Source organism: Lupinus angustifolius, chromosome LG14, assembly GCF_001865875.1.
Source record: "Lupinus angustifolius cultivar Tanjil chromosome LG14, LupAngTanjil_v1.0, whole genome shotgun sequence".
NCBI classification, from domain to species: domain Eukaryota; kingdom Viridiplantae; phylum Streptophyta; class Magnoliopsida; order Fabales; family Fabaceae; genus Lupinus; species Lupinus angustifolius.
This window is the reverse complement of record NC_032022.1, coordinates 11,066,841-11,072,911: the sequence shown is the minus strand read 5'-3', so window position 1 is coordinate 11,072,911 and position 6,071 is coordinate 11,066,841.

Genomic DNA, 6,071 nt, shown 5'->3' with positions numbered 1-6,071 from the left:
TGGATTATCACAAAAGAGCTATATAGAAAATGTACTTAAAAGATATGACATGCAAGATTGTAAACCAATGGATACTCCAGTTGCTAAGGGAGACAAAATTAGTCTTAATCAGTGCCCTAAAGGAAATCAGGAAATTCAGGAAATGCAAAAGATCCATTTTGCATCGGCTGTAGGGAGTCTTATGTATGCTCAAGTTTGTACGCGTCCGGATATAGCGTTCATAGTTGAGGTTGTAGGTAGATATATGAGTAATCCAGGAATGGATCATTGGAAAGCAGCCAAAAGGGTCATGAGGTACTTAAAGGGAACAAAAGATTATATGCTCACATATAGGAGATCAGACCAATTAGAGATCATTGGGTATTCTGACTCCGATTTTGCGGGATGCCAAGATAGTAGACGATCTACTTCGGGCTATGTTTATCTGTTGGCTGGTGGTGCAATTTCTTGGCGCTCTGCCAAGCAAAGTCTTGTGGCTTCATCCACAATGGCAACTGAATATATAGCATGTTATGAGGCATCACATCAGTCATCATGGCTGAGAAATTTTGTCAATGAGTTGCAAATTGTGGAAAGAATTGAAAGACCACTAAAGTTATATTGTGACAATAGGTCAGTCGTGTTGTTCTCCAACAACAATAGGAGTTCAGCAAAGTCGAAACACATCGACATTAAGTTCCTAATTGTTAAGGAGAAATTACAAAGTGGACATCTTTCCATAGAACACTTAGGCACTAACTCCATGATTGTGGATCCTCTTACAAAAGCTATCACGCCCAAGGTCTTTCATGAGCATACTTCTCACATGGGTGTTCTACAATGTGAGGATTTTTGGTTTAGTGGGAGTTAGAATGTGTACGCCTTTATTATATTCTATGTAATTTCAGTATTGTGTCACGATACTTTGTATTCAAACTTCGGTTGATTAATCATTAAGTATTCTGTCTTTATACTTTGTACGATAAGGTTTTGTGTTATTGTTAAGGATCTCACTAAAGTTAAGTAGGGCCAGTTGAAAATTGACATGTACAGATCATATTCATGTGATTTTCATGCTACACATTTCATGTTGTATCTATGTCATTTAGTTATGTCAGTGTTGGTGATCATTGATGAATTAGTCAGGATTGATATGGCGAAATTCACCGTGATTCGATATGGAGACAAGACTAATGGACGAGATAATTTAGGTATGCCTGAGTCATAATGACAATATTTAAGCGCCAAATAAGGATAACACGTATGATGAATCATATATGTGACCAATGGGTGATTGTTAGAATTTCTGACAATTTATGGGTTACAAATATAATTCTATAATTGTGTTAAGACCATTATTTAGTTAGCCAAATATAAAATGGTCTTCAAGAATTAATTTTGTGGCTAAGGGCATATGTGTCATAAAATATTATAAGTGTAGATACCTTCAGGCAATTTCTAATTTGATGACGGGACTGAATTAGAATTATTGCAATTTAAGTAGTAACCGCTTCAGTTACTTTTATGAGTTATGGTCCCCATTTGTAGAGCAACAAGTTTTGTTGAGTAGGCTGATGAGAATAAAGGTGAATTGTGAGGAGTTATCCAGAAGGACATAAAAAACACCATCACAATTCCATAAGGTTATCCCATTCCCCTCTAGAGAAGCAGAAGGAAAAACCATCAGGATCTATCATCTGGAAGATCATCATACCCACATACTTTCAAAATTCCAAATGATTAATCAATGTATGCTTTTCTTCTTCACTATGAAATCAATTAGGGTTTCTTCGGTCTAGATTAGAGATGTTCCATTTTGGTTTATGTATGGGCATAAAATTTTTGTTATAGGAACAAAGTCCTGATCCTTAGTATTTCCGCATTCAATCTAAGGATTATTCATGAAAAATCTCCAAGAGAGTGATTCATAGTCTAAGAATTATCTTTATACAAGGTAATATAAATTTATTGTTTTGTTTTTAATTCAATTTATTTATTTTATTTGTTATTTATTGTTACTCTATGTTTATATGTAGATTATCATTATTAGATATTGTTAGTGATTTTAGTGATGAGAATGACATTGAGCTATGTGGTGACGATGACGATGTTCACGTTGCGACTAGTGAACCGATTAGCATAACATATGCTACTCCTTCATCTTTTTTTCTTGACATTGATTATCAGTGTGGACAAGGTTTTCCATATAAAAGTAGTAATGTAAGTAATGATATTGATAATGATTTGTTTTTTGGCATGTAATTTAAATTAAAAGAAGCAACAATAAATATTGTAAAACAGTTTCATATTAGGAATTCTGTTGATTACCATATTGGTGAATCTAGGCTAGATAGATATGTTGTAAAATGTAAATATTTTGGTGTGGGTTGTGAATAGAGAATTCGGGCATCAAAAAGTGGAAAGTGTGATATTTGGGTGATTAGAAAAATTAGTGGAAGACACACTTATGTATCCACTAATATACAAATTAAAGCATTAGTGAAAGATGTAGTCACTCTTTTTGGTTATATGGTGACATACAAGAAGGCTTGGACTGCTAAACAAATAGCAATGTCCCAAATTTATGGTGATTGGGAGAAAGCGTATAAGGAGTTACCTTGTTGGTTGAATATTGTACAATATTATGCACAAAGTATAATTGCAAGATATTCAACACCTGACCATGAAGACCATAATACTTTGATTCTTGATAGGATATTTTGGGCTTTCAAGCCATACATTGAAGGATTTGGTTTTTGAAAACCAATCCTTCAAGTGGATGACACATTCTTGACTGAAAAATATACTAGAACATTGATAATAGCTAGTTCACAAGATCCAATCAACCTCAAGAAACAACACAAGATGAATTTACATGGGAAAACGACTATAATTGACCACAAAAGCATAACCATTGAATTCAGATATGAAATAATTGAGAAAACTATGTAGTAAATGGTTTTTATGATGTTTTCCCTTTATATCACTACTCGCAATATGTGCAGTGGTACTTACAAAGGACTAGAAAATACAATTTTATTAGAACGATGAATATCTGTGTGTTCCTACAAATGTTTTTCTAAATCCCATATAGACATTGAATTACGTATATTTACACTGCAATGGGATGATTGAAACATTTGTTCAACTACTTCCAACTGCTTTCTCCGCCACTACTTACCAAACTCGTCCAACGCAACAGTTTGATATACATACTGCACCCGAGTTCCCGCAGAACTATGAGAGTCAAACTCAGATGGAAACTTATCTGCAGACATACACTCAAACACCTACTCCTTAACAATAACAACAAAATCAGTTGGTTTGAAGGTTTCGGAGCAATGAGTAACTACTCATTCTCTCACTTCGCATCTTCGTCACAATTTCAAGGAATGTCAATAATGTTTGGCACAACTTCATTATCGACATTCAATTATCAACAATATTATTAGTCATAATGCCTTCACAAGGTAAAGATAATGACGACGAAGATGAGGATGAGCCACAACTGGTTAGAGGTGGAATTGGACAAGCAAGACAACGTCAACCACCACAACAACAACAACTAAGAGTCCATCCACCTCGAAGGAGGAAGACACTTGGATGTGGCACATTATCTCATAGACGTCACTAGGAAATGGAAAATTTGTATTTTCGTTTTGATATTTTTATAATGTAATTATTTTCCAATTATAGTAAAATTATCAATTTCATTTCCATAAAATTTTCTAATTATTTTAATTAATACCTTTTTTTAACAACTAAAATCATAAATGTTAAATAAAATAAAAAATACTCCAACTAACTCCCTAAAACTAACACCTTAGTAAAATTATCAATTTCATTTTTATAAATTAGTCTTATTATTTTATTTTATATCTATTAATTTTATACATCTAAAATCATAAATCTTAACTAAATTTAAAAACCCTTACTAAACTACATAAAACTAACTCCTAAAACAATAACTAATCAATCGTGTAAAAGGAAAATCTTAAAATTCATCATGTCTTATTGAAACTCGTGTTATTTTTTCACGATTAAAGAGTATGTCAGCAGATATTGTGTCTTCAATACATGAGTTCCCAAGGACAAACTACACTACTCACATTAAAACATACATCAAACGTGTGGTAGTATAGTCAAACTACACTATCCAATAAAATATATATAGTGTAACTTTTTATGACTTTTATTTAAGAATTAATAATAATTTACGATGGTTGTAATAAAAGTTCTTATAATATTATATTATAGACTATTTTCTCATATATTCAACTTGTTCATCCATCACTGTTTAAATAGTTTTAATCTAATTGTGATATGAGTGTGTTTAAATTTCCCACTATTCTTTTACAATTAGTGAAGTGCTGTCTTTAATAAATTTTGGTAGGATTGATAGACATGGGAAACAAAATTTCGTTGGATGGGTCGTATAAAGCTAAGAACACAAATGACAATATAAGTTGTTCTATATTTAGGATTTGTTTGCGAGTTAGTTTTTAGTAAAAAATGAAGGAAAAAAGAAAGTTTGAGTCTTACAAGTGTATTTCACAACTCTGAAGTGGTTTCCTCCATTACCTTTCGGTCACTAACTCCCAAACAAAATCTTAGAGATCATAGGTTTTCAATTCAACCTTATTGGCCAAACAAGTTCAATTTGCTTCTTAAAAACCTAGTATCTTTGGTTTATGACTTTGGAGACTTAAAAAATTAGATATTTCTTGTATGGTTATTTTCTCGAAGATAAGACTCGTAAGTGTAACAACTCGAATTTCAATTGGCAGAGCATAATTCATGGGAGATAATTTTTTCTTGAAGATATGAGATGGTTAGATAGATCCTTAAATTCTCAAGCTTTGGTCTTTTAGGTCAATTTCTCCTAATAATTTTGGATCCATCCATTTAATGTTTTTGACTCTCCATGACCATGGACCCGAATTATGAAAAATGATGAGCATATTAATAAGTTATTTTCCTGTTTGATTGTAAGCTCATTCTTCCTAATATCCCAATATCTAATACTTTTAGGAAGAAAAAATAATTTGTCATTATAATCCTAAAGGCATGTTTATTTCTAGTATTAAATATAAATCAAATTTTAAAAAAAATGTTTTATTATCATCACATTAATTTAATTACTTTAAAATTATAATCTAAATTAATTTCAAAGGGTTTTATTAGGTATAAGTTGAAGAATTAAATATAAAAATAATTAACAAATGAAATTAAAGCATTTTAATTTATATCCACTTGACATGTCACGGCAATATATATTAAAAAATTGGGCTTATTTGAAATATGAGAATAAAATATCTCCTCATAAGATAACTTATCTTTTTAAATTTACTCATTGTTTGACATGCACATGATTTCCATTCCACCTAAAAGTTTTCATTTAAAAATATATTATAAAAAGAAAAAATAAAACACGCATCAAACAGTGAATGAATTTAAGGAGATAAATTATCTTCTGATACGACGAAACACTTTATTCTCTATTAATAAATATTTTATTTGACTACTTAAAAATTGATAACTGATTAGTTTGATGATATAAAATTTGTTACATAGTTTTAAAATAACCTCACTTCAATTGAAAAACTGAACTATTTAGATAAGTTAGCCCAAATTCCCTCATAAATAATTAAATACAACCTTATTTAGACAATGAATAGGATAAGGGGAATACAAAATTGGGCTGTAAAATAAACAGAACAAAAAGCCTGCGAGGAATTTTATTCACTCTCTTTTAAAAGGAACTCAGAGATTCTATGCTCCTTTTTTCCTTCTCTTTTTGAGCAATGATGAGGCATGGGATATATGTTTCATCTGAATATAGCTCATATAGGAGGGTCCTACAACCTTAAAGTCCCTAATTAGGAAAATAAGGGAAATTTCAGAAAAAAGGAACTCTCTTGGAACCTGCCTAAAAGAAAAGGCCTTTTTAGCTTTGTGCTATAAATCCATACCACAACACAACAAAGCTATTTTTAGATGTCAAATTCATTGCACACATTTTGATCTAATGGCTTCATTACATGTGGGAGCATCTAGACAGTACAATTTGGCAGCTTATCTATATATATATA